A 27,240-nucleotide genomic window follows, 5' to 3' on the forward strand; every position below is an offset into this window, starting at 1 on the left:
GTCGCTACATGGGGCTGTTGCCTGCTGTACCAAATAGCGCAGACATAGACATTCCCATCATCAGCACTATTCCAGAAACTGTCAGACAATCTCACGTGTCCTGAGCTGGAGCCATAGATCTGATGGCCCCTGGAATGATGTAATTGGCACATGATTTTTTTTGATTATCATAATTACGTATCTGTGTGTATGTATAAAAGGAATATTACAACTCAGTTGTCAAATTTGTGGTTTCATAAATGTCAATGTTTAGGACACGGCAGTTAAAGTGAAAACAAAAAAAACAAGCAAGTCGGTTTAAGAAAATATTGAATAAATCAATATCGGTTGTAACTATTTGCCATAAATCCTGAAGAAGTACACAAAGGAATGGCCGACGTTTGAAAAATACTGAGCCAACAGACGCCAAGGGACAGGAAGTTTAAGAAGAGGTGAAAGAAAAAAAAGAAGAGCAGAACTGAGAGGAAGAGAGGTAACAACGTTGGAGTCAAATTTCTCTAACCTTCGAGTTTCTCTCTGGGCCGACCAAGACCAGATCACATGGCTACCTACCTGAGTCATAAATGGTCAATACATACTCCATAGCTCCATAAGCTCAGGCTTCATGGCATTTCCAGGAAGTTCATTCAACATGAATGCCCTGTATAGGTGGGATTTTAGAAGAGGCTTCTAGAAACTCTATACAGCACCCTAAAGAGTCCAGATACGAGTGTGACTTACAGATGACTTTGTAGGTCACAAGCCAAGAGGGAAGATCAGGCCATTCTGACCTGCACTCCTCGCTTTCCATGTCGAGATTCCAAACCCAGTCACTGTCAGCTGGGAGGGCCCATCACCTCTGCCTCACATGGCTCATTCCTTGAGCCAACTCCCTTCACCTTCCTGCTCCAGTCCACCCGTCATACCCCTACTCTCTGATCACTGGATGCTTCTCCATACTGGAATGTGGCAGTGTGTGACCTCGGTAACCTCGTCCCACAACCTGGTCAGAGAAAACACGGGAGAGCTAGAAGCAGCATGATATCAGAGTCCCTACAGAAAAAGATGCCATAGTCAATTTGGATCGGTGGAAAAGAGTTTAACCAGGACTATTGATGAAGTTACGGGTAGGGTATAGGTAAACCACCAGTTTCAGAATCTTGGGGCCATGAGAAGGAGGGGGGCACCATGACGATTGCCAGACCTGAATGGACAAGGGGGAAAAGGAGAGGCATGGTGCTGAGAAGGAGAGGACAACCCGACAGGAACCATGATCTCAAGTTGAGGGATAATGCCAGCTCTTGATGACCTGCAGAGAGGGAGCAGGGCAGAGAAGGGTGGAGAGTATCTTGGAGGGGCTAAGGGAGGCAACCAGCACAATCATTCTGACTGTTCAGGTCAACTAAGCCTCATTTTCTCATTTCCTTCCTGTGTTGCTGGAGAGGTGTAGAAGGTGAGGAGGCCCGTGCTCTGTATTTGCCCCAGAGTCCCCCTCCTGGAGCTTATCCTCACAGACGGTCTCCCAGCTCTAAGTTATCAGTGACGGTTCAACCTTCTGGAAACACTGTCATATCCCATCTCTGAGAGGTTGCCTGCCCAGCTCCTTCGGAGCTTGGTCACCGGACTTGGAGGTCAAGGCTTTCTCTTCCTCATTCTGGTCTAAACACTCACACCTCAGTGTACCCCCTTCCCCAAGTTCTCTGGAGGTAAGGCTTCAAAGGCCATGTACAAGGGTAAATTATTTCAATAGCAAGTAAGAGGAAACCTCATCTCAGATTTGCTTGAACAATAAAAATAACCATTAGATCACGTCAATGGAAGTTCAGAGGTTCTTTGAACATCATGTTCTGGCTCTCTCCTCACTCTGTCCCTCTGCCTGTGCTGGCTTTACCCACAGGCTGATGGCAACATGGCCATGGCAGTTCTTGGCCTATCTGCACACAGCAATGCCTAGAAGACTAATGGGAGTCACTGTGAAATAGTTCTGTCCAGGAGAAAGCAAGCCATATATCTAATTTAAACGGTCTAAGAGTCATATCAAAAAAGTAAAAAGACCCAGCAATTCTACCTACTGAGTATTTACCCAAAGGAAACAAAAACACTAATTCAAAAACATACACGAACCCCTATGTTTGTTGCAGCATTATCTACAACAGGCAAGATATGGAAACAATGCGGGGCGCCTGGGTGGCTCGGTCAGTGAAGCATCCGGCTTCGGCTCAGGTCATGATCTCACAATCCGTGAGTTCAAGCCCCGTGTTGGGCTCTGTGCTGACAGCTCAGAGCCTGGAGCCTGCTTCAGATTCTGTGTCTCCCTCTCTCTGACCCCCCTTGTTCATGCTCTGTCTTTCTCTGTATTAAAAAGAAATAAACATTAAAGATATGGAAGCAATGTAAGTGCCCACTGACTGATGAATGCACAAGTGACTGAGTCAGGGAAAGACAAATAACACATGATTTCACCCATACCTGGAATTTAAGGCACAAAATAAACAAAGAGAAAAGAGACAAACGCACACAAAAAACAGACTCTTAACTCTAGAGAAAAAACTGGTGGTGACCAGAGGGGAGGTGGGTGGGCAGATGGGTGGAAAGGTGAAGGGGATTAAGAAGACACTTACCATGATGAGCAGGGCTTAATGTATAGCATTGTTAAATCATTATATTGTACACGTGATAGTAATATAACACCATACGTTAATTATTCTTGATTTTAAAAATCTATTTAAAAAAAAGAGCCAAAAGAAATAGGCGGAATTAAATTCACCAAAATATATTTTCTTTAACCCAATATATACAAAACACCAACATTTCAATATTCAATCAATAGTAAAAATATCAATAAGAGATTTTGCATTCTTGTTTCATACTAACTTGGAGACCTAATGTCTGTTTAGACTCACCATACATCAAGTGCTCAGTAGTCACATGTGGCTGGTGGCTATCTTACTGCACAGCTTGGCTCTAGAACGTTCTCCCAGAAAAGTGAGGAAGACCCCAGAACACTGCTTCCTATATCCACTGGCCCAGTGGGGTACGACACCCTTCATGGAACAATCACTCACAGGGGAGATGATTTCCTTGCAACTAAGCCAGCTCGCCTTTGATGCTGTGCATGGAGTAAGTTCCCCCTGAGGCAAATGAGCTACTTAATGAAGATGAGAAACATAAAACATAAATCAAAAATCTAAAAAATGAGTTTCCTACTGGTGGGAGGTGTATTGGATCCTGGGTAATCCACCAACAATGTCCACAACAGGCTGGCTCCTCTGCTGGGGTGCTTCAATGACTCTTGGCTTGAGGGCCCATTCTACCCTTGATTTAAACTCCTTTCCACTAAAGAGAGAGATCTGGGAGGGCTGAGGGAGGTTTTCCCCTCTGTGGGTCCTAGAAAGCTGACAGTGATGTAACAGACCCTGCCTTCCAGCTCCACAGAGATTGATTTAAGAGCCATGTGCCTCATGGGGCTGATTGGGCCTTTTTGGGTAGAAAACTGCTTTGTCAAATAAATCTTATCCGCTGTTTAAGCAACTTCTGTGCCCTTAGTATCCAAAGGATACTAAATGGGAACTCAAGTGCTTTCTTCTGCGGATAAGAGAGGCTAAAAAGTATCAAGAGTCTGAGCATGAGGTCGTAATAGTGACAGTTACCAACAATTAAACACGCACTAGGTACTTTGCATGTGTCACTTCATTTAATTTCCTTAGAAAGTAATGAGCAAAACAAAGTAATGAGTAAAAGAATACAAATGGGTTTGTGTTGCTCGTTAGATAAATGTGAGCTGCTACTAAATTCCATTTTCTTACCTTCATCTCCATGAGGTAGACAAATATCTGGGGAGTCACAACAGCGGGTTGTGAGTTTGGGATGGTTTTCTGCGCATTGCTACGGCAAGGACTTGGTGCTCATGAAATAGAAAATAGACGTAAATTCTGTGAGCCTGAGTCCAGGGCAGTGCTGAATTGAAGATGGTGAACCCGAAAGCATATGATTCTTAGGGTGGTGGCTGCCCTCTGTGTTCGCTGTGTTTAGTCAGGTCAGGGGAAGAACAAGCACAAGTCCAGTATGTGTTGACCGGAGGTGAAGCCCAGATTCTCGTCCTGACCATTTCAAAAGCATGAGCTCTGCTTGCGGCTAGTCTGGGTTCCATGTAGCATCCACCATTTTCTGGTTGCATGACCTTGGACAAACGGCACAGTATCTCTAGGCCTCAGTGTTTTCATCTGTAAAATGGGGATAGTGGCTACCTAATGGTGTCAGGGTTTGGAGTAAATGAGGTACGCAGGTCAAGCAGTTACCGCCGAGATTGTCGTCTAGCAAGAGCTCAAAAATGTAAGCGATCACCAAAAACAATCTTCACCACCATCGCCCCAAGAACAACGGCAATGAAGCCAAGGCTTCGTTGGATACAAAGTACTTTACTCCAAAACCAACACGTGTACCGTGAACCATCCATTCCTTTGTTGAATATGGCATCTGTTAACCAGCTTTGAATAATTTTTTTTTAATCTTATTTTGTCTGAGAACATCTGTGTCCATCTGGACGCTCTCCTCTCTAGCATTTCACTTTTAAATCTGATGTAACTATCAGATGTTCTTGCACAGATTCTGGGACAGATCTGAGTATTATTGAACAGACATCAATTATACTGATGGCATGAGGCATGTCAATCTCAGCAGGAAAAGTGACAGCTTCCTTATCATCAAACCAGCAAGCTTCCTGATTAATTTGCTGGTATTGTCAATAACAATTCACAGAGGAGATGGATGAGAGCATATTGTTCCCACCTCATTCTTCCCTGTTGATTCTCTTCCGCTAAAAAAGGACTGAATCCCCACCCCCCACCCTTTCCATGCCCATTCCCCACATTGTAAGTGTTATTTGTCCTAAGTGCCCTTAGTAGAGAAACTATTCCCTTCAGCTTGATGTTAGACAGAGCACCATCTCTTTGTTGGAGGCTGTGCAGTGTTTATTTTTTATTCAAGAATCAAACTCAGAACATCTCCCCTTTTTGGCAGGTCCTGGGAAACTGCTTTGGAGATTACTTGCGGTGAGAGAATATTCAAGACCAGGCTTCCTATCGGTAGTTGAGTAGAGATCACCTACATTAACCTGCTTCCTAGGATCTGTTACATCTATTTTTCTATTGCTTTTAAATAGTTTGGTTGGGGCGCCTGGGTGGCTCAGTCGGTCGGGTATCCGACTTCGGCTCAGGTCAAGATCTCGTGGTCCGTGAGTTCGAGCCCCATGTCGGGCTCTGTGCTGTCACTTCAGAGCCTGGAGCCTGCTTCAGATTCGGTGTCTCCCTCTCTCTCTGCCCCTCCCCCACTCACGCTCTGTCCCTGTCTCTCAAAAAATGAACACACGGTAAAAATTTTTAAATAGTTTGGTTATAGCTTTTGACATAGTCCTGTCTTCTTCTTGCTTCACTGATTCCCCTTATATCTTTTTTATTTTTTTGAAAATGGGATTAGATCCACATGATAAATTTCTCTTCTCTGTTTTCACACAATTAGAATATTGGTTTTGTTTTGTTTTCTTGGTTTTGCTTTTTGTTTTTACAGACACTACATTTCTCAATGAAGATTTAAAAGTCATTTGACAAACTGAGGTGAATTATAATGGGCTCTGTCATACTTTTTATAAATGTATGAAACTCTGAAAACTATCCTGTGACACATAATAGTTTAAGCTAAGAATGACTCTTCTGGCTTTTGATAATGGAACCCTCCTTTGCCAGTAATTTCAGGTCTATTACCTACTCAAAAACTATTCAAAAGCTATCAATCACCTATTCAAAAAAACCACTTTTTTCCTAATGACTCTATCCTTATGAATTTCTGCTCACGAAACCGGAGGTTAGCCATGTACCCCCAGGAGTTTTAGGGAGTGCCTTTTCTTTCGTTACATACTAGGCATGCCATTAACCTGTCAACCCCAAAGTAAATGGGCTGTATGCTGTGTCATAATGATGGTCCCCTCTGCGATTAAGAAAGAAAGAAAGAAAGGAAGAAAGAAAGAAAGAAAGAAAGAAAGAAAGAAAGAAAGAAAGAAAGAAAGAAAGAAAGAAAGAAAGAAAGAAAGAAAGAAAGACAAAAGAAAGAAAGAAAGACAAAGAAAGACAGAAAGAAAGAAAGACAAAGAAAGAAAGACACAGAAAGAAAGAAAGAAAGAAAGAAAGAAAGAAAGAAAGAAAGAAAAAATGAAAGAAAGACGAAGAAAGAAAAAGAAAGACAGAAAGAAAGAAAGACAAAGAAAGAAAGAAAGGAAGAAAGAAAGAAAAAAGAAAAAAAGAAAAAGAAAGCCTGATATTTGGAGATGACTAAATTATGCCAAATTTGGGCTGAAGGTGACACTGGGGTGTGGTCCACAAAGATGGCCTTATATCTGTGTTAAATATAAGGAAAGAGAAAGAGTCTGTCTCTCCAAAAACAAAGTTTCTGAAATTCCATTTTCTTCTCTATGAAATAAGAATTATAAGCCTTAGTAAGCATGGGCAGGTCTCTTCTCATCCACCTCAAAAGACTTTATCTGAGAACATCTCCCCCACAAAAACATGAAGGAGGTCCTAAAACCACATGGTGGAAAGTGAAGTCCCCATTCCCCACCACAGTAGCCATGACTGTTTAGACCAGAAGTGGCCACTTTCCCCAGAAATATTCAGGAGCTATCTGGACCAATCAGATTCTCCCCCTTGGGAATATGGAATCAGGACAGAGAAATGCCAGGTCTTAAGATGTGGCATAGAGAGTGTAAAGGTCACCATGGTAACGGCCATGTTTGGACCATGTGCAAAGAGGCAAAGAAACCTGCTTTGCAACCACTGAAAGAGAGGGATGACGAGACCAAGGGAAGAGACACCCGTATAGAATTAGACACAAAAGCTGACAGGACCCGAGAAAGGAACTTCTCGCTTCTGCGGACAACGTTCCCATTGCTACTGACGCGTGCTGACACCTCCCCGCCTTGGCTTCCAGAAGACCCTGTCCTGTATCTTTCATTTTTAAATTTTCTTCTACTTTTGCTTAGGCTGTTCTTTGCCGCTGAATATCATGAGACATAAGGTAAAAGGAGATTGGCATCTAACCTGCCTTGTACAGTGAATGGCTCAGATTTAACCAAAACTTTGTTTTTCTTTCCCTGTACAGGCTGACATGCGACATGCATACGACAGGGGTTGTCCTCTGGAAGATGTTACAGCAATATGAGTTTGAATGGGATGAGATGATCAGTAGGTTTCCAGGTGGCCAGTGAAGTTTAGAGGGGAAAGAATAAGGTCTCTGACTCAGCTCCTGACAGTGTAACTTCAGCGTGTGTGTGTGCGTGCGTGTATGCTTACACACTGAAAACAACGCATAACATATGTCCATCCAATCAGTGGTTCAAACTGTCTGGCTTTCCCTGTCGTTTATGATTCACGCAAGGAATTCTTCCCCCTTCTTCGTGTTTTCTCTTCCTCCTCCTCCTCCACCTCTTCCTCCCTCCAGGGTCCTCTAAGAGCTCAGGGGAAATAGTGACTCATTCTGGCTCTGCTAGGAGCAGACAGTAGGGGGCACTGGGGCTGGATCATCCAGGATAATAAAGTGATCACACGGGGATGAGGAAACTGGAGAAAGGAAGTGCCTCATAGACACAATGGCATATACTGGAGAAGGATGGCAGTTTTGACACCAGACAAACTGAGCCTAGATGGTGCGAGGCCTTGATAGTTATACCAAAGGGTATGGGTTTTAATTCAAAAGCAAAAGGTCACTTTTGAGCTGACGACAGAGAAAATCCTTCCGTGAGAGTCAGATGTTCTCATCTAGATCATAGTGAGCAGTGAGCGTTCTTGTGGTGGCCACACTCCAAAGCCAGCCTCCGGTGAGGCTCGCCTCCCATGCGGGATCTGGGTGGCTCCCATCTCGCTCTTTCACCAACAGAATGTGGCAGAAATGGCTCTCTGCTTGGCAGCTTTCACTGGGGCTTTTGAGAGCTCTAAGCTGCCAAGTAAGATCGGGATAGGAAAGGACTTGGTGAGTTCAAGTATGGTTAAAATGTGATTTATTTGGGTCTGGGAACCGCACCATTAAAGCGACAGTATTGGGGCGCCTGGGTGGCTCCATCGGTTGGGCACAGGACTTCAGCTGAGGTCATGATTTCACAGGTCATGGGTTCGAGCCCCACCCCGGGCTCCGTGCTGACAGCTTGGAGCCTGGAGCCTGCCTCAGATTCTGTGTCTCTGTCTCTCTCCCTCTCTCTTTGCCCCTCCCCTGCTCACACTCTCTCTCTCAAAAATAAGTAAATATTAAAAAAAATAAAATGACAGCATTGCTCGAGTCATGAGACGGCTAAAGACACATGTGCCTGGACTGGTGCCCCCTCCCCGCCCCGTGCCCTGCAGAGGGAGCTGGTGAGGCAAAGGCAGCCTGTTACCTGCCTGGTTGTGACCGGGCCCTGGAACCTGCAGACAGGGATTCTGAGGTGCAGCTGGTTGAGTGTAAAAGCGCTGAGATCGATTAGTGATGTCTGCTGCGGCGCAGCAGGAGACATTCCTGCTCCCCTGGGACCTGTCCGCTCAGACGGAGATGAAGCTACTTCCTCGGGCCTCGGGGACTCGAAACACGCCAACTCCATAGAGGGTGGGAGAGTTCCGATCAGCCGGCTGACTCTCCCCCGACAGAGCCAAGGGCTGAATGGGAAGAAGAGGGAGCCCCCCACCTGAAGGCCAGGACCCTCCCTCCATCTCCAGGCCAGCAGGCCCGGCGCCCCCCCCCCCCCCCCCCCCCCCAGAGCGGCCCAGCTCTGGTCCAGCGGGCGTGAGTCATTCACCCTGCAGGCTGCCCCCAAACGGCTCTGCTGGGTGCGATCCTCAAGGGCTGACACCAGTTGGGAACCTGAGAGGCCCGGCAGACCCCGTGGCTCAGAAAACTCCCCGGGCCACCCCAGCCCCTCTGGAGACCCCGGATCGGCCTCGGCTGACAAGCTGTGACACCGAGAGGCCAGCGCCGCGGCTCTCGGCACACAGGGCACACAGCACGCATCCCTTCCGGGGGCTCAGGGGCCCCGCCTGCACGCCCTCTGCTCCCGGGCCTCCCGCCGCCCAGAGGAAAACGCGGCCATGTGACCCCCAGGTGACGCGCTCAACGCTTTTTCCAGCACGCGCGCTGAACACATTGGACTGGGCGGGGTTTGGGGGTTTGGGGGGTTGTTGTTGTTGTTGCTGTTGTTCCATTTGGTTTGGTCTTGTTGTTTTGCATTTTCTTCACAAAGCCTCCAACAACGTGTAAAACAAGACGTCTGTAAAACAACCAAACCCGAGTGGCGCGGCTGTCCGCCTTCGTTATTCCAACTCTGAGATTGACGGCAAAAGGCAGAACGTTTCAATAAAATAAAAGTATTGTCAGCAAAAAAAAAAAAAAAAAAGAAAAAGAAAAGAAAAAAAAAAGCATGATGCCATACGGAGAAAGCACTCTGATATGATAAACTAGTAAAAAAAAATTGATGAAAAGCAGAAACACGTAAGACTGCAATTTAATCTTTTTATTTGAAATATAAATATTGTTACTATCAAGCTTGACAGTATAGAAAATGTGTGCCCTGCAGCCTTCTGACAAAACAAAATTTATATTTAAAACTTCCTGAAATAATACCTTTCATCCATAGGGTTTTGTCACATTGCAATGGCTGTGAGCTTACGGTATGGCCCTGCACCTTTAATTATTTTATGCCTAGAAGACACATTTTAAATAGAAGAGGCGGGTTACAAGAGTTTTGACAGCTGAAGCTGATTAAAATACTGACAACATGCGCTCTATAGAATTCCCTGAGGTTTTTGTCAAAGACCCACAGGAAAGTTAAAGATGAGAATCCAAAAAAAAAAAAAAGAAGTATTTTTACCCACCAGCGTGTAACATTCAGGCCAGGCTAGTTCATTTGCTGCCTGGCCCTTGCCAGAGAAACTTTCAACAAAAATTCCCTTTTTCAACTGTCGCAAGGCCGCAGACTGAAGAAAACGGGCCGGCCGATTGAGTCGGCTAATCTGTTTCCAGTTAACAAAGCACAGGGCCTCTTTCCAAGGCCAGCTGCCTCATCTCATTTGCTGAGGGGAAGAAAAGCTGGACGGCTAGCTTATTTATTTATCAGTCTTTTTTTTTTTTTTTTTTTTTTTTTTTTTTTTTTGTTCTTTACAAGGGTGTTACCAACTGGGCTGGTTTCCTGGATCTAGTCCCCACGTTGTTTCTCATGAGGGAATGTGACTTTTACAAGCCCAATCCAATCACTCCTGTTGCTCCCTGCCTGGGGTGGTGAGCCAGAAGCCACTGCACGGAAGGAGCCATCCATCTAGAGATGGTCTCTGAAAGGAAAAGGCCTCTCGATATCCGAGGCCTGAATTGTAGGCCTGGATCTTTATGAGCTGGTTGCGTCCCACGTACACTCACTTATTCACTGCACCGACTTAGGTGGAGTACCTATTAGGGGCAAGGCTCCTGGGGCCATCACCCTTGAGGAGGGCACCCATCTAAAAACCGTGGCCAAATACGATACGCCTGGCAAAACTGTCCTTCGTAAGGGATGGAGAGATCAAAGGCATCCCCAGACAAACAGAAGCTAAGGAGTTCATCGCCACTAGACTTTCCTTACAAGAAATGCTAAAGGGAATTCTTCAAAGCGAAATGAAAGGACACTAAGTAACAACATAAAACTCACTGGTAAAGGTAAATTCATAGTCAAATTCAAGATACCCAAAGACTGATACCACTTTCCTCTCTAGCACAAAAGTTTAAAAATAATCATAGCTACAATAATTTGTTAATGGATGTGCAACACAAAAAGATGTAAAGCGGGACACCAACAGCATAAAATGTGGGGGAAGGAGAAGCAAAAGTGTTTTTGTATACAACTGAAGGTAAGTTGTTATCAGCCTCACATGGACTGTTGGACCTAAATGATGTTTTATGTAAGCCTTGTTCATGGGAACCACAAAGCAAACACCTGTGGTAGATACACAAAAGATAAAAAGAATTAAAATATACGCTTACAAAAAATAAATCACAGAGGACGAAGGGGACAAAGGAACTAAATTTTTTTTGTATAAAGTCACAAAACAATTAACAAAAGGACAACAGTAAGGCCTTACCTATCAGTAATTACTTTAAGCATAAATGGGCTAATTTCCCCCAAACAAACAAACAAAAAAAACACAGAGTGGGTGAATGCATAAAGAAAAAAGACCAAAAACCAAAAAACAAGATCCAACAATATTCTGCCTAGAAGGGACCCACTATAGCTTTAAAAACACATTAGGCTGAAAGTGAAGGGATGAAATAAGAAACAAAGGACATCTCTAGATATTGGCTTTACCATTATCAAATGGGTCAATTAACCAAGAGGATATATTAATTATAAATATACATTCACCCAACATTGGAGCACCTAAATATTCGATGCAAGTATGACTAGAACTCAAAGGAGAAACAGACAGCAATCCAGTAACGTTTGGGAACTTCAACACTGCACCTGCAGCACTGGATAATCCAGACAGAAAACCAATAAGGAAACGGCAGACCTGGTTAACACTATTGAATGAATGGGCCCAACAGACATATAGAATATTCCATCCAAAAGCAGCACAATACACTTCTTCACAAGCATGCTCAGAACATTCCTCAGGGTAGATGGTATTTTGGGCCACAGAGCAAGTCTTAACAAATTTAAGAAGATTTAAATCATATCAAGTATCTTTTCTGACTACAATAGAAAAATCAATAACAGGAGGAGAAAGGAAAAATCCACCAATACGTGGAAATTAAACACTATCACCAACAACCAGTGGGTCAATGAAGAAATCAAAAGAGGGATCAGAAAGTATCTCGAGACAAATAAAAATGAAAACGATATGCAAGAACTCATGGTGAATGAGTTGCAATGAATGCCTGCATTAAGAGAAAATAAACTACTCAAATAAAAAACCTAACTTTACGTCTCAAGGAACTGGAAAAAAGAACTAGTTAAGCCAAAATTTAGCAGAGGAATGGAAATGATAAATATCAGAGCAGAAATAAATGGCATGGCTCTAGAAAGATAATAGAAAAAAAGTGAAACAGTTGGTTTTTTGAAAAGATAAACGAAATCAACACACCACTAATTAACCAAGAAAAGGGGATTCGAATAAGATTCCAAGCGACAGAGGAAACACTACAACTGACACCAAAGAAACACAAAGGATGTAAAGGGCTACTCTGAACAGTTATATGCCAACAGACTGAATAATCTAGAAGAAATGGATAAATTCCTAGAAACCTGTAAACCCACCAAGACTGGAGCATAATGAAAGAGAACATCTGAATAAACAAAACACTAAAGACTGAAGAGACTGAAGCAGTAAGCATCAACCTCCCAACAACAACAACAACAATAACAACAACAACAAAGCCACAAGATGGTTTCATTGGTGAATTCTACCATACATTAAAAAAAAAATTAATGCCAATCTCAAACTCTTCCAGAGGGAACACTCCCAAAGTAATTTTATAAGGCCAGTATTAACTGCCCTGATATCAAAGCCATCTATAGATTCAAGGCAATCCCTATCAAGAGTCTAATGGCATTTTTCACAGAAAAAAAAAAAACAATCTTAAAATTTGTATGGAATCACAAAGATCCAGAATAGCCAAAGCAATTTTGAGGAAGAACAAAGCGGGAGGCATTACTTACTAATTTCAAGCTACATTACAAAGCTATAGCTACCAAAACAGTATGTTATTGGCGCACACACACACACACACACAAAGACACATAAACCAATTGAACAGAACCTAGAACCTAGAAATAAACCCATGCATATACGGCAAACTAATATTTAACAAGGGAGCCAAGAATATACAGTGAGGCAAGTATAGCCTTTTCAATAAATGATGCTGGGAAAACTGGATATTCACAAGCAAAAGAATGAAATTGGATTATCTTATACCACTCACAAAATTTGACCTGAAATGGATTAAAGGCTTAAATGTAAGGCCTGAAACTATAAAGCTCCTAGAAAAAAAAAAACAAAAAAACATAGGGAAAAAAGCTCCATGATACTGCTTTTGGCAATGATTTTTTCTGGATATGAAACTAAAAGCACAAGCAATAAAAATAAAGAGAGACAAGTGGCACCACATCAAACTTAAAAGCTTCTCTACAGCAAAAGAAACAATCAAGAAAATAAAGAGACAGCCTATGGAGTGGGAGAAAGTATTTGCAAGGCATATATAAGATCTCGGATAAGGAGTTAATATCCAAAATATATAAGGAACTCCCATAACTCAATAGCAAGAAAACAAATAACATGATTTAGAAATGGACGGAAGACTGGAATAGAAATGTTTCTAAAGAAGACATACAGATGTTAAACAGGTACATGAAAAGATGCTCAGCATCACTAATCATCATGTAAATACAAAGCAAAACCAGAGTACCACCTCACACCTGTTAGCATGGCTACTATCAGACAAGAGATAAGAAGCGTGGGCAAGAATGTGAAGAAAAGAGGGGCGCCCGGGTGGCTCGGTCGGTTGAGTGTCTGACTTCGGCTCAGGTCATGATCTCACACTTCGTGAGTTCAAGTCCCGCGTCGGGCTCTGTGCTGACAACTCAGAGCCTGGAGCCTGTTTCAGATTCTGTGTCTCCCTCTCTCTGCCCCACCCCTGCTTGTGCGCGCTCTCTCTCTCTCTCTCTCTCTCTCTCTCTCGGTCTCAAAAACAAATAAACATTAAAGCGAAATTAAAAAAGAAAAAGAATGTGAAGAAAAGGGAACCCTTGTGCAGTCGGTGGGATTATAAATTAGTGCAGCCACCATGAAACATAGTATGGAGAATCCCCCAAAAATTTAAAATAGATGACGATACGGGCGCCTGGGTGGCTCAGTCGGTTAAGCGTCTGTGCCTGATATGCACAAGTCCTGTGGGTAGAGGCAAGGAGCACCCTGGAGCATGCTGGGAATGGAGCAACTTGGCTGTCAGTTTGGAATCCGCTGAAATGAGCAAACATGGAGGCGGAGGAGCAAGGGAAGGAAGACACGCACGGAGCACCAGCCACCTGCCTGAGCCCTCCAGGAGCACATTCTACTGTGGATGGCACTTGTGTGGTTTCCAGATGTGGGCTGTTACAAAAAGTGCACCTATGAACAACACTGCACTCGGTGTCGGTTGGGTATGTGTTCTTTAAATTTGTTTTACACCAGAACGTTTGCGTGTCTGGGCCAGAGTTGCCCATTTATTAAGAGAACAGACGGGCTGTGTTTCATCTGGCTGCATACATCCTTAAACAGAACTCTTGAAGCTACAAGCAGTCAATCCCGGACCCAAATCTCAAGGGGGGCGAATCAGAGGAAGTTCAGAGGGGCACAGCACTACAAATTAACAAGGGGGTGGGCAAGATCTGGGGAAAATTTACCTCTGACCCAGGCCAGAAAATCCAGCTCATTATTACTTTATTGTGCTTTGATTAACACTTAATATCATTCTGAATCACTCCCGTTAAGTTATTCTTCTATGTTTCCCCTACGTAACGCCTTAAATAGAAATAAATTGCAACATTAGTTAACAGTATTACATCATGTGAATTTTAAACACCACAACTTGGGGGGAAATAAAGCTTTATTGGGAGTGGAGTTATAAATCTGCATTAGACAAAGCTGCAGATATTTTTGGAAAGAGTTGGCTATGTGAGCTACTAAAAAGCAAATTGGTTTCTTTGAATTCCCCTAATGCTGCTGTGGCTTTCTCTGATGCTACTGCCAATATTTCAGGGCCCTGTCTTATGACATAAGGCAAGGGTACTGTTGAACTTGGCTCCTGAAGTTGGGAGGTGGGGAGGTGGTGGGAACAAGGGGTGGTTTGGGAGCTTGATTAAGTTGAATTTAAAGTCAACCACAACATTCAAAAATAAAGAGAGTCTCGATGAAAGGCAATCTGAGCTGAATGTGGAGAAACCAGCCCTATGTATTTTGTTACATCCATTCTTTAAAAGTTTTAGTTTTAGGGGCGCCTGGGTGGCTCAGTTGGTTGAGCATCTGACTTCTGCGCAGGTCATGATCTCAGGGTTCGAGGGTTCGAGCCCCGCGTCAGGCTCTGTGCTGGCAGCTCAGAGCCTGGAGCCTCCTTTGCAGTCTATCACTCCCTCTCTCTCTGCTCCTCCCCTGCTCACACACTCTCTCTCAAAAATAAATAAAGATGAAAAAATTTTTTTTTAAGTTTTAGAATCTAGATCATTGAATATTCTCAGTGGAAGGACAGCATGAGTTTTATTCATTTACCAGTAAGTAGTTTGCTAAACTAGCAAGAGCATCAACTTTAGAGTCAAACCTTGATTAAACCCTGATAAAATTTCTTGACTTTTCTGAGCAGGATGACCATGTGCAGTCGTACAGGTTGCTAATAGCAAAAAGTTTCCCAGCGGAGGGGGCAAGTGAAGACTGAAATCCTACCTGTGCCCCATTAGCCAACTCATGGAGCTATGTCTTCCAGGGGTCTCATTTGCACAAAGTCACTATATAAGCTTGTGGTGGCCCTGACTCTAAGCCTCACACAGAATCCGAAGCAGGCTCCAGGCTCTGAGCCGTCAGCACAGAGCTTGACGTGGGGCTCGAACTCACAAACCACGGGATCGTGACCTGGGCCGAAGTCAGACACTCAACCGACGGAGCCGCCCAAGCACCCCTCCTGTGGGAATTTTTTAAATATCACACAAGTAAAGGGTGCAGCACACTGCCTGACACACTACACACATTTTTACTTTTGGCCACGCTTTTTGCCTTCCCCGTGCGAGTGCCTGTTGTATGCAGTTCTTGTCCTGGGTGCCAGGAAATAGAGTGGAAGACAAGGAAACCATCTCCTTTGGTGTGGGGGGGGGGGAGCGTTAAATATGTAAGAAGCTTCTCTCTTTACAGATCCATTCATAAAGGTGGCCTCTCTTTGGGTTCTGTTTTGTTATAAAATCAATATCGTGGCTATCACAGGAATTTGAAGAACAAGAAAAATACCACTTAGCGCACAGCCCACTGTTATCATATCTGTGAATGCGATGATTGCTGTCCTATGACAATGCTTAACAAAGAAAATTCATGCAAATCAGGACACAAATGGCCTTGTGATCCAAACGAGAAAGACAATGCTTAAAAATAAGAACCGAATCTGACTCTCAGGCTGTTTTAGGTCGATTTCTAGTCACTGGATTGGTCCTAAATATTCAGTCTGATCCCATTACAGTCACTGAACCATTACAACCACCGATGATAAAATAACCATTTTAGCTCAACTGTTCAAGCTAGTCATCTATTTTTTGCCACTTGACAACTGGACTAACTAATGTGATTAAAATATGGTTGAGTTGGTGCCAGCATAGAGATACCACCTATGACTGAGCAAAGAGCACAAGCAATCCAGAATGTGGATGTGCAAGACAGGACAAAAATGGACTGTGCCTGAGGCTTGAGTCTAGGCCCAGGCTTTGCTTCATATGAACACAGGAGGCAACTGACTGGGGTGGGGGGGGGGGGTGCAATCTGCTAACCAATAATGGAGTCCCCAAGGGTGTGCCAAACAGGTGCCACGACTGACTCAGTCTGGAGCGACTCTATACTAAATAAGAGATGTGGCCAGAACCTGGAAAACAGAGCTCAGATTTTAAACCGGAAATATGAGAACTCTGAACATTTAGTCGGAGATACTAGGTGGAAGGTGGCATGAAGAATATCAAGACACAGAGACCAAGCGAAAGCACGGGGGACCAGCACATCAAAAGGGAGTGATTTGTTTCTGTTGTAATTTTTGCATCTGTTGAGTGTCTGTTCACAACATCTGCCCTAAGATTGATTTTGTGATCGTCCATGATTGATGGGAGAGAGTTTCGATGGGAAGGTTTAAAAGGAATGAAATAAGCCATTTAAAATGAATAACATAACACTGACAGAATTGAGGTGCGAGTGAGTGCAGTAGATGGGAACAGAAACTAATTTATAAATACGCTCGACGAACATAGACACATGTTTGCGTGCCTCGCAGCGTCGTAACAGCAGGGTCATCGCCGACTCTGCACCAGTGTTTTCCACATATTTAAGTGCGTGGGATTGAAATGCTTCAAACTTGTTTCATTTCGTTTATTTTATAATTAAAGAGCTGAGCTTCTGAGATGAAATTCCAAAGATGAGAAACCACTGTTCCTTTACAAGAACATATGTGAACTGGTAAGAGAGGTTACCCCCAGAGGGAGGAAGACGGAAGAGTAAGGGGGCAGTTTTAGTCAAGGTGCCAAAGGAACTTTCTCTGCATCTTTATTATTACCATTTTGGCAACGAGAATTTCTTTAGGAAATACATTTGTAATTAAAAATAAACATTTTTAAAAAACAATTGCTGTGTTTATTTCTAAAATTCTTTGAGCTTAACATACTGTAAAATTGGCTTGTGTGTGTGTGTGTGTGCGCGCAATTCTATAAATTTTAACGTACGCATAGATTCCTGTAACTACTACCACGATCAAGATACAGAACATGTCCATCACCCCCCAAAATGCTCCTCACGCTCTCACTTTGTAGCCGCCCCTCCCCCATCCCTAACACCTGTCAACCATTGATCTGTTCTCTGTCACTATGGTTTTGTCTTTTTGAGAATGTTGTATGAATGAAGTATAACATAACCTCTTGAGACTGGCTTTTTTTTTTTTTTTTTACCTAGTATGGGGCCTTCGAGACTCGTCTAAGTTATTGGGTGTATTAATAGCTATTCCTTTTCGTTGCTGAAAATACCATAGCAGGTGGATGCCCCACATTGAGTTTACCCATTCATCCCCTGAAAACCAATCAGCTTGTTTCCCTTTTTTTCCAGTTCCGAGTTCATAAATACTCACGAGCAGGTTTCTGTGGGAACATAAGTTTCATTTCTCCAGAGTAATGAAAGGATCCTTATCCTCTAGAATCAGAGCAGGATCGCTGTATCATATGACAAGTCTATGCTAACTTTACGAAAACAACCATAAGACTACTTGTCTCCCAGATTGTACCGCTACTCCCTCCAGCAATGCGGGAACATTCCAGTTGCTCCGCATCCTCACCAGCACTTGGTAGTGTCAGTATTTTTTTTTTTTGTCACTCTAACAAGTGTGTAGCAGTAACTCAATTTGCATTTAATTAGTTGCTAATGATGGAGCATCTTTTCATGTGCTAATTTACTTTCTCTTTGGTGAGACACCTGTTCAAGTCTTCCGTTGTTTAAAAAAAAATTAGGTTATTTGCTTTCTTACTACTGAGTTTTACAGTTCCTTATAAACCATGGATGGAATTCTTCTGTTGAATATGTAGTTTGCAGAGACTCTTCCCTAGATTGTACCTTATCTTTTCCTTTTTTAATAGTATCTTCCACGGAGCAAACATTTTTAATTTTGGTTAAGTAATAATAATAATAAAATAGTTATTATTATTTTAGTGAACTATGCTCCTGGAATGTCAAAGAACTCTTTTCCTTGTCCCAGGTAGCAAATATTTTCTCCTGTGTTTTCTTCTAAAGTATTATCATTTTACATTTTACTTTTACATCTAGTACATAATTTAATTTTTTTTCTAGGATGCTAAGTTTAGGTTGATGTTCTTTTATATACATATGTAAAAGTCCACAATTTTCCAACACGACTTGTTATAAAGAATATCCTTGGGGCGCCTGGCTGGCTCAATCGGTTAAGTGTCCGACTTCGGCTCAGGTCATGATCTCATGGTTCACGAGTTCGAGCCCCGCGTCGGGCTCTGTGCTGACAGCTCAGAGCCTGGAGCCTGCTTCAGATTCTGTGTCTCCCTCTCTCTCTGACCCTCCCCCCATTCATGCTCTGTCTCTGTCTCAAAAATAAATAAACGCTAAAAAAAAAAAAAAGAATATCCTTGCTCCACCGAATTCTTTTTTCCTCTTTTAAAATTCAAATCGCCATGTTGGTGTAGGTCTATTTACGAAACCTCCACTTGGTTCCATTGGGTTTGAATGTCTCTCTGTCAACTAACACCATCTGCTTTGATTACTGGAGAGCTGCACTTAAGTCTTACTATTGGGTTGAGTGCTTCTCCACCATCATTTTCCTTCGATAAAATCATTTTGTTACTCTGGTTCTTTTGCCTTTCCATTTTTTAGATTTTAAAGTAAATTTTTAGGATAAATTATTCTAGATGTATAAAAAGAATCCTGCTGGGATGTTGACGGGGAGGGCATTAACTCTATAGATCAATTTGGGAAGCAGGGACATGTCACCATGCTGAATCTTCCAATCTGTGATCATGCATATCTCTCCATTTATTTAGGTCTTCTTTTATTTCTTACATAAGCTTTCGTAGCTTTCAGCATATACATCCTGGATATGACTTTTAGATGTGTGTCCAACAATTTCATCTGTTGTAGAAGGTATTTTTGCCTGTTTTTTTTATGTTTTGGCTTGAAGTCTTCATTGCTAATATGCACAAATACAATTGATTTTTATATGTCAACTCTGTATCCGGGATTTTCCCAAACTAACTCAGTGGAACTGAGAGTTTATAGTGTCGTTTGTGTTGCTTGTAGATTCATGAGGATTTTCTAACAACTCAATCCTATCATCTGTGAATTAGGACACATTTATTTCTTCCTTTCTAATCTCTATAAATTTTATTTCCTTTGTTTGCCTTATTATCTTTGCTAGAACTTCCACACACAAAAAGTTAAATAAGAGTGCTAAGAGTATATCTCGTTTGCTTATTCCAAATCTCAGGGAGAGAGCATTTGTTCTGCTTTTCATCATTAAGCTTGACATTATTAGACAGCATGAAAACTTCACCAGACGATGGTCATATTTTTTGCTTTCAACCATTAAGCACATTTTAAAAACTTAAAGTGAGAACAATTCACCATTTTATTTACCCAGATATTTACTACTTTAATTTCCCTTCCTGTGTTTCTTCGATGTTCCACGTTTCAAGCTGGTGTCACTTCCCTCTGACTACAGCACTTCCGTTTTAGACCAGGTGAGCAGGTCCAATGGCAACAAGTTCTTCTAGTTTTCGTTCATCTTAGAATGTTCGGGTGACCAGCTGTCTTGCCTTTCCTGGCTTTAGCACTAGAAGTCCTGCATCCGGAGAAGCCCCTCAATCCTGGACAAACAGGGATACTTTGTTCCCTGAATATCTAAATCTTACCTTTACTCCTGGAGGACATCACTGGTTGTGGAATTCGGGGATGATACTTCATTTCTTTCCATGCTTAAAAAGTGTTTTTCCCCCTCCTCTGGCCTCCCTGATTTCGGGGAAGAAAACCACATCATTCAGATTGTTACTTGCCTATAAGTAACGTGCTGCTTTCAAGACTGTGTTACCTTTAGATTGAAATCGTTTGATCATAATGCATCTGAGAGTCTTCCATTTGGTTTATTCCATTTGAAACACACTGAGATTCACGAATTGCCGATTTACGTCTTTTCCCAAATTTGGGAAATTTTCAGCCATTACTGCTTCAAGTATTTTGCTCTGCAGCACACTACTTCTCCTCCCCTCTCGGATTCCTATAACACAAGCGTTTAACCTTTTGGTGGTGTCCTTACAGGTCCCTGGGGCTCTTTTCAATTCCTTTCCTTTTGTTTCTATCCGTTGTTCAGATTGGACATTTTCTACTGGTCTGTCTTCAGGTTCATCTAGTGACTCTTCCTCTGTTTAAACCCTATTCTGTCATGAAGGACATTCAGGGAGGGGCCGTGTGGTTTGTTTTGTTATCGTTTTTATATTTCTAAGGTTTCCACTTTTTATCGATCTTCTCCTTACTCGGTGAAATGTTCTATCATTCCATTCTTTTCAAAAGTATAAACTTTTACCTGGATCGTTCGAACAAGAGCTGTTTTAAAGACTTCATCAGGTAAGCCCAGTATCTGTGTCACTTCGGCGTTGATATTTTATTATCTTTTGCCACACAAATTGATACCCTTCTGGTGCTTTGTATGCCAGGTGATGTTGAATTGTGTCCTGAATATGTTGAGTCTGAGGTTACAAGACACTGGATCTTGTTTAAATCTTACAGGGAATGTTCACATTTTTGTTTTACCAGGCAATCAACCCCATTGGGTCAAGGGTGCAAATTCTCCCCAGCCCTTTGTGGGCTGTGGTTTCAGTTTGAGTCTCATTTTCAAAGCCCTTGCAGTTCTCTTTGGATTTCTCCGGCATGAGTTTCACCCTGCAGGCTGTCTGGGACCCGGCTGGTGGTCTACCAGTTCAGTTCTCAAAGGCTTTGGTATGCTCCTCGGGATCAGAAACACGCATGCTCAGTGTGGAACGAGCCCAGTTCATACACAACTTAGTGGACTTCCTTTAGAGGGCCAACGTCCTCTCTCTACGTAACCTCCCCAATACTTTCCACTTCCCTGAAGTTCCTTTTTCTGGTTCCCCCCACTAGAAAGCTGGGCTCTTAGTTCCCCTGGTCAGCTGCAGCTTCCCCACATCTGCACCTGCATCCAGAGGGAAGAGAGGAGAGGAAAAAAGTGATAGGGATACATCACTCCCTCTTGGGATCAGTTACAGAGAAGGGTTCATCTTCCCCAGAGATTTAGTGGCTGGAAGGCCCCCCATTTTCATCATTGACACTGCACTGTCACCACTGTGCAATGATCACCCGGGCACTGGGGCTCGAGAGAGTAAGCCATTTTTCAAAGGAAACAATTTCCCTGCTCTCTCTGAGCTTTGGGAGTCCACTTTCCTGCTCTTTTCGAGTTCTCTCTGTATTGATGCACACTGGTGTGTTCTCAGCTGACTTGAGTCTAGGCTGCAGGGTAGAGGAAGGCAAAGAAGCGGTAAACTCACCACGGGTCCCGTGGTGGCACTTTGAATTCTGAATTCTGATCTTTGTCCCCAGTATGCCTGCTGCTGTTACACTGAGTCTTCAAATAGTTTCTCTGTGCATTCTGAGCTTTTACTGTTTCATTCAGTTGAAGAGCCAGAATGCACTATGTATGTATCATTTTACCTGGGACTGAAACCTACTGCCTTTATGTTTTCAGGTTTATCCTTGGAGAAACATAGTGCCATGAACAGAACTTGGGTACTGAAGTCAGATTTGAGATACACTTTTCTCTGAGGCTTACCATTAGATGTGTAAACCCACATGTGTCGTTCGTTTGGCCTTCCATGAGCCTCGCTGCCCCTCCTTGTTAAGCCGGGAGATGAATGCGTGTCACTGAGGGTGTTGTCTAGTTCAGAGAGGCAATGTGCAAAGTGCCTCACACAGAGAAGGTGCTTAATTACTATTCATTTATTATCTCCCCTTCCCTGTCTGCCTCCCTGATCCTGCTTTCCCAGAGCAATGACGCGGGTGGCATCTGGAGTGTGAAAAGCCATGTTCAAACTGATTCTGCAACATCCCGTGACTGGGAAGCGGTAGGAAGAGGAAGGAAAAGGATAGTGACTATGTAAGACTAAGGCGACTGTGAACATGAGAACCTATGGTTATATACAAACAGGGTACACAGGGTTTTAAAATCAGCATAAAAACATCAAAGGAGAAAAGCTGGATGGTTCTGTTCTATTAATATATCATTAGGAAGATTCCTATTAATATGCTACCACAGCTATCGACATTTCATTATGAATGCTGAAGATATGACAGCAAGAAATTACAATATACATATTTAAAAGCCCAGCTTTATATTTTCAGCACTGGAAATAAAGTAGAATATAGTAAGAATGATCAATCATTTAGTTGCCTAAAAAAAGGCAACCGTTGCTTTTGGGGGGGGGGGTGGCACATTTATTATTGTTTATTATTAAATAATAAGTGAAAATGCTATGAAAATACTAAGTTGGACTATCCAAGTCCTGAAATTAGATGCTCCAGGATTAAGGTGGAGCTCTCCCCACTGATGAGGCCTCCTTTGCTAAAGACCGTTCAGGAAGCAACACAATGGACTCTGCTCTTTCTACTGTTGACGGCGACATCCAGCATCTTGCAAGAGGTCCTCACTTTGGGAACCAAAGGAGGGATTTTCTCTCCGGCTTCAGACACAGCAAGGGCTAGACATCTCCTGAGTGACCATGTATTTTCATTTCATAGCCCCTGTAAACCATGTGCCCTTTGGGGGTTGGATTCCAGAGCCCTGAGATCCAAAGTGGCAGCCCGTCTCTATCCGGGAGAAGAGGACGCATGACAGGTACTTACAGACTCTGCGTGCTGACCTCTGTGCTGTGTGTGTGCGTGTGCGGGCATGCACATTTGCTGTAAGCACACATCACTCACCCTTATTTGAGAAGGAGAGACTCTGGAAAGAACTCATCACCTGACCTCTGGTTTCACCACTCTGCGATCACTGCTCCTCACAGCTGCCAAGATGATTGTTCTCCAGAATCTGTCTGAGGCTGTCATGCTTCTGCTTGGAAAGTCTTCATTATCCCCCTGCTGTTTGAGACACTGGGAGACCGTAGGGTGCAGCAGCTTGGAGTGTGGAGGCTGCCTGCGCCGAGCTTCGAGTTCCAGATCCACCGCTGTGCGCCTTGGTAAAGGGACCCAACCTCCCTTTGCCTGTTTCCTTGCCCTCGAGTAAGTAGGAGTCAGTACCGACAACCTTCTCGAATGCTCCTCCACGTGCCCTTGTAGCTACCATGCCAGCTCTCCATCACAGCCTGGGTGTCCCTGTCCCCTTGCACACACTGAAGACATCTTCTCCTCTACACCTTTGCTCAAGCTGTTTCTCCCACCAGAAACCCCTCTTCCTCTCGGCTCAAAAAAAGTCCACACGTTCTTCAGGTGTTACATCACCTCCAACAGTCTGAAATCCTTCCTTCCTCACCTTTCCTGTAGTATTTGGTCTCCACTATACTTCCACTAATGCATTTATCTTATTTACCTGATAGTTGGTTAGTACCTACTCCACAGATAAGGCATTGGGCAAACTTTTGTGGAGATATTAAAAAAGGAAACCAGAAAGTTCTCTTACTCCTAATAGAGCTTATAGTCAAGGAGGGAAAAGACACAAAAATGTTTAAGGTTTGGAGATCACGAAGGAGCCTAAATGTCATAATGAAACATTAAGTGTTATGGGAGCTCAGGATGGCTCTTTTCACTCTTCTTACACATCAGTTGACATTCTTTTTTTTTAATGTTTATTCAGTTTTGAGAGACAGAGAAAGAGTGTGAGCTGGGGAGGTGAGATCATGACCGAGCCGAAGTCAGCCGCTCAACTGACTGAGCCACTCAGGTGCCCCTTGACATTCAATTTTCTTATTACTCGTATGTTTCCTTTTTCCTTTGGAGAAGTCAAGAAGGATGACAATGAAAATGGTGCCTTGAGTAGCACTTTGCGCTTCATAGCAGGTATTCTCAACCTTGAGGGCATATTAGAGACACTTGGGGAGCCTTTAAACATTCTGACCTGCACCCCAACCTACTAAAAAAGAACTTCATGAGGGGAACCCAGGCATCTGTATTTTTAAAGCTCCCCAAGAAATTGCAACATGCAACCAAGACGAGAACCACCGCTCCCCATGCATTATAGCAATGTTTCCCCGATTATCCCAATGACAACTATCACTCGAATATTGTTTAAAAACAACAAATAACAATGACAATATAAACCAAGGTCTTGGGCTCCAAAGCCACTGCATTAGAATTTCCAAGGAAGGGGAAGCTGCATTTTTTAAATGTTTACTTAAGTGTGTGTGTGTGTGTGTGTGTGTGTGTGTGTGTGTGTGAGAGAGAGAGAGAGAGAGAGAGAGAGAGAGAGAGAGGCACAGAGAGAAGCAGACAGAATCTGAAGCAGGCTCCAGGCTCTGAGCTGTCAGCACAGAGCCCGGCGTGGGGCTTGAACCTATGAGCCGAGTTGTGAGATCATGACCTGACCTGAAGTCAGACGCTCAACCGACTAAACCACCCAGGTGCCCCAGGAGCTGCATTTTTAATAAGTATCCCTAGTAAACCTATCATTAAGGAACTTAAAAAAAATAAGCTGCACTGTGTCACTTTATTTATGCAACCGTTCTTTTATTTACGGGCTACTATGTACTATTAATCTTACAGCTTTATAGATGAGGAAAGTGAGGGGCAGAAAAGTTAAGGGACTAGCCCAAGGTCCTGCAGAGCCAGGATTTGAACCTAAGCAGTCAAATACCACAATCTACAGTCTTCGCCACTACTGCATTGGGCTGGGACACACTGAGGAACGCAGAGTCCGGATGGAAATGGTTGGTACCTTTCAGGGGCAGGGACCATGTCTAGTCCATTCTAGCCTTCTCCTTGCTTAAAACAGTGCCTAAGACCTATTTAACGTTGGTTGAATAAATTAAAGAAGAAGTTGGTGAAGTGTGGTCCAGCAAACCTTGTCTGGAAACACTGATCCCCAGGTGAAGGTCAAATCACTTATCATATAGACAGAAGGACGTGGTATATGGCTTCTCCAGGCAGGCCTCTGAAGCTTCCATCATCTTGCCGTGTGACTTGAGGCCAACATTTAGCTTGTCTCAGCCTGGAAGCTATAGAATCGAAGAAATGCCATTCATCCACTTCTTTGGGTAACATTTTGGAAATCTCAACTTGTATGCAGACACCAAACAATGACACAAATGTGTGCCAGAGGCAGGCTGTGCTTCAGACTCCCCCACACATGTGCACCACTCATTGCTAAATTGCTCATTAGGAGCATTGTTGCAAAACCAGCACAGCTATCCCACCCTATGATTTCCGCAAGTTCTAGAGAACATCTTGTAACCGATCATTGAGTTTCATTTGCTGTCTATCTGCACCGTCTGGGAGGCTTCTCGGGAGGAGGTGCGGATGAGCAGAACTTTGCAATGTGCTCAGAAGCAAAGGTCCAAAGACTCAGACTCAAATCCCCAGGGGGTTAACCTTGGTGGGTGCTTCGCCTCATAGTTCTTAGTGGGTTCAACTGTGAAACTCGGATGTCAATGGCAGATCTCCTGAGTTCCTCTGAGAACCAAACATGGCGATGTTTGTGAAGCATGTAACAGTGCCTGGTACATAGTAAAAAGTGAGATAGACAGCTGCCATCATCATGCATCATCTCCATTTCATTCTTGGTACAAAAACAATCCGGATCATCTGGATTTTTCTCAGGGAAATCAAGATACTCTCAACGTAGCTGGAAAAGGACCCTCCACCACCACTATACACAACCACAGAGTTTCACATACACATATACCAAAACAACAGGATTCCCCAATTTCTGTGAATGTGGGATCATGGTTGAGTAGGGTGGCTATCGGTAATAAAATAACTGAAGAATGATATACAAGGAAGGGAAACCACTTCCATCTTTCATGTTTCAACCCCTTTGATGGTATTCCATTGCACACAGTAAAATTTGAATCAGAAGTGCCACAGCCTTTAGCCCCTGCCTGCCTTTCGTTCCTTGACTCATCAAGATCCAGGCACATGGGGCTTCCTCATGTCTTTCAAGCCCCACACTCAGTTCCAACACAAATCTTGTTTTTGCTCCTCTCTCTTCCTTGAAGACTCCATCCACACACCTCCAAATGATTGACTTTTTCTTCTTGAGGTCTCTGCTAAAATTTCAACTTTTCTGAAAAGTAGGAGATTCACCAAGCCAAAGGTGGATCACTATCTCAAAGCTGCGTCTCATCCCACTCCTGGTTAGACCAAACACTTGACCTTACAGCTATGTTCTTCAAAACACGGATTATTATTTAATATTATCTTCTGCCCTTGAGTTTATTAATTTTCTCCTTTTACTAGAATGTAATTACTATGAGGCAGGAACTACGCATGGCATATTTACCATGGTATCTCCAGAATCCAATGGACTTTCCAGCCCATAATAGGTGCTCAATAATATTTTCTGGATGAACGAATGTGTGTTAATGCTTCTGGCACACATGACATGACATATGCAGCCCCCATCTTTTTAAAAGATAAATAATTGTTTCATTTGGGCCAATTAAAGGAAAAGACAGCCCTGGTTCATTAGTCACTTATCACATTTTCCCTGAACACCTGCATATCAAAATCTTTACAGCATCCCAGGGGCACAGAGACAAAGGCAATACCAGTCCTGCCCTCAGAAATTCATAGAAGAGAGGAGGGAGCAGGTGTGAATCAATGTTACTACACCTGACTATGTATCAGGCACTACCCTGAGTGGTTGACATGGATTAACTCTGTAAAATACTTCAAAGAGCCTATGAAGACAGCACCACTATGATCTTCATTTTATTAAGGGGAACACTAACGTTCAAAGACATTTAGTACCTTGACTAAGATTTGACAGTGAGCAAGCTAGAAC

The 27,240-nt window shown here is 43.1% G+C and overlaps 1 long non-coding RNA gene and 1 other non-coding gene across 2 annotated transcripts in view; one reads left to right on the top strand and one right to left on the bottom strand.

Moving 5' to 3' along the window:
* Nucleotides 1-27,240, bottom strand: part of LOC131499372 (uncharacterized) — an 800,352-nt gene that overhangs the window by 458,323 nt on the left and 314,789 nt on the right. The gene's annotated exons all lie outside the window — the stretch shown is intronic.
* On the top strand, nt 14,991-15,075 carry TRNAR-UCU (transfer RNA arginine (anticodon UCU)). Its single transcript is given in 2 exon segments — nt 14,991-15,027; nt 15,041-15,075. It is a non-coding gene; the product is annotated as a tRNA-Arg (tRNA).

Source organism: Neofelis nebulosa, chromosome 17 (assembly GCF_028018385.1).
Source record: "Neofelis nebulosa isolate mNeoNeb1 chromosome 17, mNeoNeb1.pri, whole genome shotgun sequence".
Taxonomy (NCBI): domain Eukaryota; kingdom Metazoa; phylum Chordata; class Mammalia; order Carnivora; family Felidae; genus Neofelis; species Neofelis nebulosa.